We start from the raw sequence: 12294 nt of genomic DNA, 5'->3' as shown, positions 1-12294 counted from the left end.
CGGTCTTCAATATCCTCATGTCTCGGATGTGGCGTAGTCGATCAATGTGAAAAAGGATAGAACAAACACAATATATACAACAATATATACATGACTACACTACAAAGGAAATGAACTTGTTTTTGGTTTTTCAATTTTTCAAATTTTTATGGTTTTTTGAAATTTTTCAATTTTTTTTGGATTTTTGAATAAAAGTTAAGTTAAAATTCCCCATCCCCACACTAATATGGGCATTGTCCTCAATGGCCAAAATGATGGGAAATTATGCAAACATGATGCATGATTTCTACACTAAATCCAAGCTACACTAATCTACACTACATGATGCATGGGTTTTTGTTATGTTGGAGAGCGTAATTTGAATTAGCTCCCAATGCGTATGCATGTACTTCCCCAAACCGAGTTAGACATTATTTCTAACGTCCTAAGGTTGGGTGTAGTCCATGCACACAAGATGCAATGCATGAAACTAAATTTGTCATTTTGGATTTTCAAAAGTGGGAACAATGAAATAAGAACACCTCAATGGGGCCGAGGTGTTAGTCCTCTATGTTGCTAGGACTACTCCAACCATGATCAAGATAAAGTAAATAAAACAAAGAAAGAAGTAGACAAACCTCAAGAGGGTAGGAGCCTCCAAAGCTTGCTAGTCTTCCATCATATCATCATTATCATCATCTTCCTCAATAGAAGTGGACTCATCACCACTTCCCTCTTCACTTTCTTGTTCACTTTGTTCATCATCCTCTTCTTCTTCTTCACTAGCCTCTTCATCAATGCTATCAACAACCGCATCACCGACAACCTCATCGTCACCCGGAATCTCACCCCTAGGTGCACTCGGAAAGAAGACTTCCCTATCCGCCCAACTAGGCAAAGGACATGAAGGATCAAGTAGTCCTTGCCTAGCTAAATGAAGGAGGGGTGGATATTGGGCTAAGTAAGCATCTTCCCGATCCTTGAAAGCTTGCTTGTGCATCTCTTGCATAAGTAGAGTCATATAATCTTTGCTTGCTTCAACACCTTCGGGTTTGAACTCTTGGTACTTGAAAGGATAGGGTGGTGTGACAATGGAAGAGGAGGGCTTTTCAATTTCATCCCTTTGTTGTCGGATGATGTATTCGGCTTCTTTTGAGAGGGGAAGAAGATAGTTGGTCCGATGGACACTTAAACGACAAATCTTAGAAGGCAAAGTAAAAGATCTAGCCTCATCATACTTGGTGTCAAGAGGGTTATGAGTGACCCACTTGTACTTGTTAATCATAGCATCCAAATCAATGAGATGACCCCCCTTTTTCGCTACATACTTGCTATCCTTGTTGAAGTTCGGATCAAAGTACTTAGCCAAAAGAGTGACTAGGCCTCCATTCACAATAACGGTAGTGCCTTGCTTCCCACAATAAACATTTAGCCATCTTTCCACCAAAAGCCTTAGAGAATTGTAAGGCGTGGTGAATTCCCTTCCAATATTTAAGGCCGACTCAAGAAGAACACAATCGAGCTTGGTAAAGTGGTTGGTGTCTTTTCTTGCAATGATGGTATTCCCGATGACCTTATGCCACACTCTAATGCCCGGATGGTGGACTAATAGAGCGCGCCTAGCATGATAGTTCTCAAATTTCCTTCCAGAAATCGCCTCCCAAAGAGGAGCAGGGTCATACTTTACGGGGTTCTTGAAATAACTAGGTGAATCACTAAGACCCAATGCTTTACCCAATTCATCAAAGGTGATGCGCCTACTCACATTAGCAAGGCGGAACTCGATGTTTTCCCTAGTCTCTACCTTAGTAACTTTAAAAGAACTTAAGAATTCTAAGGTAAGGGAGGGGTATGTCAATTCTTTTGTATCAAATAATTTTTCCAACCCCATGGCTTCAAAGAAGGCTTTAGTTTGTTCAAGGACACCCAACTTGTTCAAGGCATCTTCATAAATAAACTTGGTGGATAGAAAGGATTTTCTAGCATACTTGGCAAATGTTTCCTTATGGGAGTTAGAAATGAAAATTACCTCCGGATAGTTCGAAAGTTGAGCAATTTCCGGAGTTGTTGATGTTGTTGCTTCCAAGGGAGGTTGTTGTTGTTGCACTTCCAAGTTTGAACTAGCTACCACCATAGCCAATGAGGCTTTCTTTGCTTGAAGACACTTTTGTCTTATTGAGAGTGCCTTTGCCTTAGGTGCCTTTGTTGCTCCTTTTGTCCTTGCCATTTGATGATTTAACCAAGAAAAGAGTGAAAATCTTCAATTTTCAAGTGTACCCAAATCGATTTTAAGATGAAAGGCTTTGCCTTTGTAAATTCAAAAATCGACTCAAAGGTTGAAGATTTTGGTGCTTGGTTTGGTTTTTGTTGATAGAGGAGTGATTAATTGTTGTTAAAAGGATGTTTTGATTTGATTTTGATGAATGTGGTTGAGGAAATCTTGTTTTGGTGATGGAGAGGATGGGGGTTTTTAGTTTTGGGGTTTATGGGTAGTGTTTTGAATGAAGAAATGAAGAAATGAATGTGGGAAGGGGATTATAAAAGACCCGAAAAAATTTGAATTGCAAGGGGAAGACGGGCGTCTTTCCTTCGGGACACCCGGATTCTGTCTGTTTTGGCTTCAGGAATCTCGCCTAAAGACGGGCGTCTTTCAGCAAAGACGCTCGGATTTATCAGCTGCGGGACGGGCGTCTTTCACTGACGACGGGCGGATTCCTTTCCAGTGAAATTTCTTGTTTTTCTCAGCCAAAAAGACGGGCGTCTTTCCTTCCAGGACGGGTGTCTTTCTGGAGACGGGCGGATTCTTTTGCAGGACGCTCGGATTTAGCAACAGTCCCAAAATTTCAAAAATTCAGCTCAAATGGACGGGCGGATTTCGACAAATACGCCCGGGTTGCCTAAAGACGGGCGGGTTTCCATGAAAACGCTCGGATTCTGCCCCTTTTACCCGGATTCAGTTCCATTCGTGTACTTGCATATCCCGTGTCATTTTTCACTCTTCAAAATCCCGTGTTCTTCATTGTGGGGGCACTACTAAGGCATGAATAGCCTAGGCAATTGCTATCCCCACACTAAGCTAAAGCACTACACACCAATTGAAATCATTAGTCCCTCCCTCACTTCTCTCAAAAATGATAATTATCTTGATCAAAGTATACAAATCCAAAAGTGACAAAAATGCAATGTAAGAATTAAAATGCGAGTTAGGGAGTTAGAAATATTTACAAATGGTGGTTTAGGGAGGACTCCACCAAACTCTCATCCTTAGTGAGATGTCATGGGGGCATGTCCAAGGTGTTGTTGATGTTGCTCAACACTTTGAAGAAGTAATCAAAAGCTTGTTCATTATCATGATAAAGATCTTCAATAGATCTTTGCCCTTGTTGTCGGTCTTGATCGATAGCATTACCAATATAGGGATTGAAAATCCCTTCAAATTCATCGTCCCAAAGACCACAAACTTCATCCACTTGATCACTAAAGATCTCTCGAGTTGATAGAGACAACTCTCCCACTTTCTTGTCTTGGCCAATGAGGCCATCCTCTTCATTGCTTGACTTTGGTGAGCTTTTCAAGCTCTCTTTGTTACAATTCACTTGCTCTTTGAATGGAGCATCTTCAATTTTCTTCTTCCATTGGAGTTCCGACTTCTTCCTATCATCCTTCCGGCTATAATGATCAATCATAAAACATGGTTCATGCAAACGGGGAGCTCTCATGGTCTTGTCAAAATTGAAAGTTATGCTCTCATCTCCCACTTCTAGAGTGAGCTCTCCATGCTTACATCAATTACCGCACCCGCGGTGTGTAAGAAAGGTCTTCCTAGAATGATTGGAATGTTGGAATCTTCTTCCATGTCAACAATGACAAAGTCCACCGGGATGAAAAATTTCCCAATTCGTACGGGAACATCTTCCCATATCCCTAATGGTGTCTTCGTCGATCTATCGGCCATTTGGAGTGTGATATTGGTGCATTTAAGCTCTCCCATCCCCAACCTTTTACTCACCGAGTACGGCATAACACTCACACTAGCCCCTAGATCACATAAGGCTTTGTTGATCGTGGTGTCGCCAATGGTACACGGTATTGAGAAGCTTCCCGGATCTTTGAGTTTTGGAGGTGAACTCCCTTGAAGTATTGCACTACTCACCTTAGTGAAGGCGATAGTCTCAAGCTTCCGGATCGACTTCTTCTTTGTGAGGATGTCTTTCATGTATTTCGCATAGGCCGGCACGTGATTGATTAATTCCGTGAAAGGAATTGAGACTTCCAAATTCTTCACAATTTCCATAAATTTTCCAAGTTGGTCATCAAATTTGGGCTTGGCTTGACGACTTGGAAAAGGAAGTCTAATCACAATGGGCTCCTTCTCCTTGACCTTGTCTTCATTTTTCTTTGAAATTTCTTCTTTTGATGGTTCTCCATCCTTGGAGTTTTGCACAATTTCTTCTTTGTGACTAGCTTCCACAACTTCATCTTCAACTTGCTTCTTCGGTGCTTCATACCTTGTACCACTTCTCAAGTGAATGGCACTAACCGTTTCATGTCTTGGGGGATTACTTTGAGGTGGTAATTGCCCCTTTTGTCTTTGTGAGCTTGAAGATGCTAGTTGAGTCAATTGGGTTTCCAACATTTTGGTGTGAGCTAGGATGTTGTTGATGGTGGTTTCCTTTGCTTGACTATCCTTTTGCATTTGAGTGAAAAACTCTTGTTGATTCTTTTGCATTTGAAGGACCGCTTTTTGAACATCAAAACCTTGGTCATTTTGTTGATTGTATGGAGATTGATTTTGGTAACCTTGGTTTTGGTTGTAAAAGGGTCTTTGATTTTGGTTTCTCATGGGAGGTGGGGTGTATGTTGTTTGAGGGTTTTGAACATTTTGGCTTTTGTATGAGAGATTTGGATGAAATTTGGTGTTTTCATTGTAATAGTTGGAATAAGGGGTACCACTCTTGTATGCTTGGAAAGCATTCACTTGTTCATTTGTTCCCCTACATTCACTTTGGTCATGTTCCAAAGTTCCACAATTGATGGTATCAATGTGAGCACTAAGTTGAGCACCCAATTGAGTAATGGTGTCAACTTTATGCTTTCCTCCTCTAGTAGCCTTGCGAGGTCTACTATATTGTGAGTTATGGACCGCCATTTCCTCAATTTTATTCCAAGTTTGATTGTCATCAACTTCGGTGAACATTCCATTTGATCCCATGTTGAGAATGTTCCTTGAATCTTCATAAAGACCGTTCCAAAATTGTTGTACCAAGAACCACTCGCTAAGTCCATGGTGAGGACATGCGCGACAAATTCCTTTGAACCGCTCCCAAGCTTCATACAAAGATTCTTCATCCCTTTGCTTAAAACCCGTAATTTGACCTCTTAGCATGTTAGTCTTTTCCGGTGAATAGAACTTTTTGTAGAAAGCTAGAGCCAACTTCTTCCAAGAATCAATTCCGAGAGTAGCCTTATCAAGGCCTTTCAACCATTGTTTCGCGGTGCCAATTAGAGAAAAAGGAAATAAGACCCATCGAATTTGGTCTTGAGTTACACCGGTTTGAGAAATCACATCACAATAGTCGCAAAAGGTTTCCATATGAGAGTGAGGGTCTTCACTAGGCATCCCCCCAAATTGGCTTCTTTCGACTAATTGGATAAATGCGGATTTGGCAATAAAATTTCCGGTTAGGTGTTGTGATGTGGGAGTATCATTGGGTAGGTTCTCCTCGGTGGGTACGGAATGTGATGAAAACTTAGGCATTGTGGGTTGATTTTGTGTTGGATTTTGTGTTGGGTTCTCCTCACCTTCTCTTGCAAAAGGGTTGATGAACTCAATAGTTGGTTGAATATCTACAACCTCACCAATACCTCTCAAAGTTCTCCTAGCAAGTCTTCTATTGGTTGTCAAAGTTCTTTCAATTTCGTGATCAAAAGGTAACAAGTCACCTTGTGACCATCTAGACATGCAAAATATCAAACAACTCGAAAATAATTAGAACAAACCTTGAGGAGTTTTACTTCCCCAAGGCAAAGAAAGACACAACTAATAACAATATAAGAAAATCTAAATCAAGTTAACACCGTCCCCGGCTACGGCGCCATTTTTGGTCGTGATTACTTAATCTTTCGGTAACTTGTCGTTAGGAGCACCTAGACCAAAACACAATTTATAACTTCACAAACAACTCTACAATTAGTAAAGAGGCAAGTAAAGGTCGGATCCCAAGGGACGGGAATTGAGATGAGATTTCTATTGTAACTAGCGGTGTCTTAGGGGTGTCACAATTGGGGTTTGATGTAGAAGGTCACTAAACTAAATAGCAATGAAAGTAAATAAGCAAGATGAATTAAAAGGGATGTAAACAATTGATAAAAAGCACTAGGGTGTCATGGGGTCATAGGGGATTCATGGGAATTGATCATACAAACATATTCTCAAGTTATAAGCAAGCAATTATTGTTGTGATGGATTGAGTTGGTTTATATCTTACAATCCTAGGAAAGTTTGGGTCCCGGAGCCGAATCGATTAGATTGTACAACACCTACAAGTCGACTTAATCTTCCCTACTCAACAACATGCATGGTCTAATGAGACTCGAGTTGGTTTATGTCTTACAAGTCTCATTAAAAAGATAGGTGATGGGTAAAAAATGCAAGGATTCATAGGCTCGCATTTCATCAAACATAACATGTGCATGAGTTGAGATCATAACAAGCAAGCAAATAAACTATGAAAGCATATTAATTTAAGCATGAATCATTCCCCATGTTGGTATCCCCTAATTACCCATTAACCCTAGCTAAGGAAACTACTCACTCATTATCATGTTGAACATGCTAGCAAGGTTGTCAATCATACCAACAAAGTGAAACATGATGAATAAATGAAAGTAATTAACAATAATTAAAAAGGGATTAAGAGAATTATACCTACTAATGATTCCAAATAAAGCAAAGAATAAAAGAAGTACTTGATGCTTGATTGAGAGGTTGTCAATCTCCCAATAATAACCCAAATAATCTTCAATTACCCAAAATAAAGGATGAACAAGAGAGAGATCACTACTACAAAAATAAGAATAAGTAACACATAATAGAGAACGGTTAAGTTAAATAACCGTTCTCTAGCAGTAAAGAGAACACTTTTCTAAACTAAGCGTTATGTGAGACAAAGAATAGAGAACGCTCCTTATATTCACAGTTATCTAAACTTATCATTAAAATATTAAAATAATAAATTAAAAAAAGAAAATGTAAAACCCAGAAATCCCGTGTCCCCATAGGCCACATTATCTTCAAACACGTCTTTCTAATTCCCCTCGTACCATTCCTCCTTTCTCCTTCCTTCTCCCTTTATTCAATTCCCCTTTATCAAATTCAATCGCATCAGTCCACCGCCAACCGCCACCCCCACCACCACCACCGACCGCCATCACCGCCCAATAAGGCTCACACATCAGTAAACAAGTTTACACCGCCATCCGTAAGTTCACATTTTTCCTCTCTTAGAATAGTGAAATTATTACTTGCTTTTGAATGTGATTTATCTTTTTCAAAATTAATTACTGTTTGTTGACTTAGATTGTTACTTAATTTTAGGCTAACTTTTACACAAAAATTTCGAGTAGAGTTAATTGTTTGTAAATTAGGGTTTCTAATTGAATTGGGGATTTTGTATATAATCGATGTTTTGATGATCTATTGTTTAATTAAGTGCTTAAGATGTTCCAAACTGTTAATTTTAGTGTTCTAAACTTAGATTTTGAACAAAACATTGAAATCAGGTCGATTTTGATAAAGGCGGAAACTAAAACTTGTGCTTTGATGTTCGTTCATTTGAGTAAAACGATTCAAAACCTGGAATTTCCGCTGATTCTAATCGAAATAATGTTAATGCTAATAATCAGGAAAGAGGACGAGAAGAAGAAGATGAAGTTGTTTGGAGAAACCTTCATTCCAAATACATTGCTGTCAGTAACTCAATTTGCAAATAAGTTTTATTTTTACTTTTTAATGTTGTTAATTAAATGTTGCTTATGAAGGGTAAATGTGTAACACAAATCATGTAGGTGAAAATCAGTAGGATAAGTTTAAGACGGTCTTAAATGAGGTTGAGTATTTGCACGAGCAAGGTATTTAACGGAGGCAATGCTTTGGAATTTTATGCATCAGTGTGCTGAAATATTAGGAGAACTGGGCTTATAACAAAAAGGAGAAGAGGTATAACCCTAAATTTGTTTGTTATTTTGATGTAATAGAATGTTATCTTCTGGTTTTGGTTGTTCTTGTTGATGTAATAGAATAACTGAAGAAGTATAGTCCCTGGATGTCTGTACATAAGCCTAGTTATTATGTTTTACATTTTTCATTGATTAAGCATAATGTTCTCTAAGCCATATATTGTAGTCACTTGGCTGTAACTCGATCATGGAGTTTCAGAGGGCTATGACCAAGTCCCCTGGAGAACTTACTTCTGCATGAGATGATGTATGTCTCCTAAATTCAAACTTTTCTCTTTTCATTAGTATTTCTCTCTTGTTAACTGGGTGTTTAATAATGAATTTAGTGATCTAATTGTATTATTTGAATCTCACCTGGACGATGGTGTAAGTTTGTTAAGAATTATCCTCATTTTATCTTTGTGTTCGAAGAGATATGTGAGGAATTTACATTTCTCCTTTTTTGTTTCTCTCTGTTTTTTTTTTTTTTTGTGTTTGTAAGTTGAATCGTAAGCTCAGTAGAATACAAGGGGTAGCCCGTAGGTGATTCGAGCCTGCAATGTGCTCATTGTTGTTCCACTTTGACTTTTAAATTAATGTTTCCTTGAATGTTCGATTTCTCTAGGATCTCTTATGGTAACCTAGTCTTCATGAGGCGATGAGATCCAATGTACTCAACCTTCTCCTTGTGATTATTGATTGCCTTTTTTTTTCAGATTGACTGTGATCTTATCGGGATTTATACATTGGTATAATTGAGGCATGTAGCTTACCCCAAGGTTGTTTTATATTGTTCTCAGTCACTCATCTGGGTGAATGCTTTTGATTTTGGTCATTCTCTTTATTCAACTCTTCTGTGCGGTAACATCTTTCATCTTTGATATCACTGAGATTAAAGAAGTAAAAATTTGTATGTCACTATGTTGTCTATTCCTAAGACTTGCCTGAATGTGAACCAAGTTATAACAATTATTCCTTGTGTGTGGGGCATTATAATAGGCATATTCATTTATAATTCTATTTTTCTACTTCCTTCAATCCTACTGAGAATCAGATTCCTTCCTTGCCCCGAGTTCATGTTGTGATTAGAACCTAACAAGGTTTTTCTTGATTATCAGTATCACTTGGGAAGAGGTCATATTGGTGCCACCATGAAAGCGAAGTTATATCGGTTATTTGAGCAAAGAGCAGCTGATTGGTATTTTCTTATACTGTTTTTCAAGAATTCAAGCTGACTACTTTCTACGAGTTGCAATTTCCGCCTTATTTTCTTTACATTTCCTGCAGTCAATAATTCGTTATACCCTTGTGGAGAGGAACTGGATACACAGCGATGTTCTCTTAAGGTCTGTTTTTACATTATGCCGTTTCTATACTCTACTAATTCAGTGCTAGTCTTGCTACTTGGTGTTGATCTATTAAGACTAATTATAAACGTTGAGAGCTTTGCTTGAAATTTTTTCCCCGTGTTTGGCTTCATGTGAGTATTGCTGAGTTGGACCTGCTAGTCTATTCTCCAGTTTTTTACCTTTTAGAACTTTTTATACTTACATCTTTATCGTACTCACCACCTCTTGTAATTCTCCTTTCTACTACTCATATCTTACGTATGGTTGTTCTTGTTATTAGTGACAGGTTATCACTTGACACATTTCATCCTTTTATTCCTTTCTTCCAAGTGGATCAATTGACGTTGCTGCAAGATGTGCGGTTGAAGTTACAACATGAATTAAAGATGAGATTATGTGTGCATGTAGTGCTATATTTTGAAGTTATGTAAAAGGACTTAGTCAAATTTGCTGGCTGTTTGAGCGCTGGTTGTGAAACAAGTGTATTGGTATCGGTACTTGATTTTAATGAGAATAATTAAATATATTAATTTTATCCAAATATCTTCAATATTTTTTTTTAAAAAACCAAGAGGGATAGAGAACTGTTGCTTACCCAACCGTTCTCTTTTCCTAGGAAAATAGAACGCTTATCAGGTGTTCTCTAAAGCCTATTTTAACCGTTCTCTATGATTATGAATAGAAAACGCCTCTTCTAAGAGTTCTCTAAGCTTTAGAGAACGGTGAGTTGGAGAACGCCTCTAAGGCGTTCTCTAAAGCGCATTTCAACAGTTCTCTAAGCCTTTTTTTGTAGTAATGGATTAAGGAAATAAAACTTGTATTAAAACTTGATTAAATGTTGATTACAAGATTAAAGAGAGATTTGATTGATATTAACTACACTAAAGATTGCTAAGAAGAACATATCTTCTAATTAGACTAATGGGGTATTTATAGCGGGGATTAGGTGTGTGAATTAGGGTTAACTAAGGGCTTAAATGACGATTAAGTCTCTACTTAAGGAAACGCCGGTCTTTTTGGAAAGACTCCGGTCTCTAGAAAAAGATGTGCATCCTTCCTTGAAGCTTGAGAAGACGAAATGCGTCTGCCTGGGAATCCGGGCGTCTTTAGCACGGGACGGGCGGATTCGGTGGTTTCTGCCCGGGCGTCTTGGGGTGAAGACGGGCGTCTTCTGAAGCTGCTGCCCGGGCGTCTTGGGGTGAAGACGCACGGATTGTGGTGGTGGAGACGGGCGTCTTCTGGGGAAGATGCACGGATTGCTGGGCAGTCTCGTTTCTTCTTCTTTTCTTCCTTTTTCTTCATAAGATGCTTGGGGATTTCCTCGGGGATGCAAGGATCCTTTCTCATCATTACCCATCTACTATAGTATGTATAAAGGCCTTCTAATCTTGTCTCTCCTTGATGCTTGGTCATTGAATTCAATCAATTTAGTCTCGTTTTGCCATGAAAATGCAAGGTTTTCACTCCTTTCCTACCAAGGGATCAAAACCTCAAAGAATATGCAAAACAAAGAACTAAAGACAATAAATGACCCAAATATGCACTAAAATGCATGGGAACAAGGCTAATTCGGGGACTAAATATGCTCTAATTATGGTCACATCACTCTGGCTCAAAAGTACTCAAGTCTTCCTTTCGTGATTTCCTCTACAGACGGAGTCTATGCCTGAATAATCTTTCTGGTTCTGAATCAGCTGAAACTAACTCAAACCTGTCTGACCTGGGCATAAACAACACTGAAAGGAAATAAATAAGAACTGCCTCAAGGAATAAAAAAAAATTCCCTGAGACGGATGAAATAAACGAAAACAGATAGGGCAATTGCCTCCCCGGTAACGGCGCCAAAATTTGACACGTCTGTCGTGTACCTGTCAAAAATAAACTAACTAAACTAACTATATAGCTAGGAAAGTCAGGTCGATCTCCTCAGGAAGGCAAGATATCTGTAGAATCCCGTCTATTTGGTCACAAATGGGGGGGGGGGGGGTTGTTTGAATTGTTTTCTAAACTACAAAGCGTATAAGGAAGAGAAATAGAGACAAGAGCAGTAAAAGCAAGAAAATAGGATTAAACTATCAGATAGAGAGGGACATGTCAGGATTTCGGTTCACTACGTTAGTCCAGTGACTCAGCTGTAAACAACTCAGACGAAATAATGTAAGACGGATGTGGAAAGGTCCTTTCGGTCCACTTTCTATCCTAAAATACCACTAACTTAACTTTCATTCTCGCCAGGGTAGTCTATCGTTCATAGCAGGCCTATTTAGTCCAATCTTTCGATCTAGGATTAATTTTAGCCAGATTAAAGAGATAACTCAGAAGCGTGCACTCAACTAAGTCGATAAATACAATTAAATTGCTATGGTGACAGAATCTCACAATTAATTCATCTGTTTTATTTACTACATCGTCACATTCCTACCGCAGATCCCCTAATCCCAATATTAAAGGGGTTTAGCTACTCATGACGCTAATTAAACTATCAATACTAACAGCAGATAAATTACCAGTATTCAACATATTAAAATTATAACTAAATTGCATAAAGAGTAAATTAGGGCAAGGAATAAATGAAGTAAAATAAATGATTAAAGAAACAACGATTAATTATTATTAAGAGAAGAGGAAGGAATTACAATCGTGCGAATTCCGGCGTAAAGAACAATCGAATCCGAGTAAAAATAATCCCAAAGTAAGGTTACAGTGAAGAGCAAAAAGCAACGCAAAGAAAGTTTGACAAGAGGAAAAT

General features: G+C 38.6%; 1 long non-coding RNA gene and 1 other non-coding gene across 2 annotated transcripts; both read left to right on the top strand.

Moving 5' to 3' along the window:
* Positions 1–5258: 5258 nt before the first annotated feature.
* Positions 5259–5365, top strand: LOC141650609 (small nucleolar RNA R71). Its single transcript, XR_012546632.1, has one exon. It is a non-coding gene; the product is annotated as a small nucleolar RNA R71 (small nucleolar RNA).
* Positions 5366–7258: 1893 nt separating this feature from the next.
* On the top strand, positions 7259–10047 carry LOC141646085 (uncharacterized). Its single transcript, XR_012545330.1, has 5 exons — positions 7259–7460; positions 7885–7947; positions 8150–8197; positions 8913–8975; positions 9315–10047. It is a non-coding gene; the product is annotated as an uncharacterized LOC141646085 (long non-coding RNA).
* The last annotated feature ends 2247 nt before the right edge of the window (positions 10048–12294 follow it).

The sequence above is a fragment of the Silene latifolia genome, chromosome 3 (assembly GCF_048544455.1).
Source record: "Silene latifolia isolate original U9 population chromosome 3, ASM4854445v1, whole genome shotgun sequence".
NCBI lineage: Eukaryota > Viridiplantae > Streptophyta > Magnoliopsida > Caryophyllales > Caryophyllaceae > Silene > Silene latifolia.
This window is presented reverse-complemented; position numbering and strand designations above follow the sequence as displayed.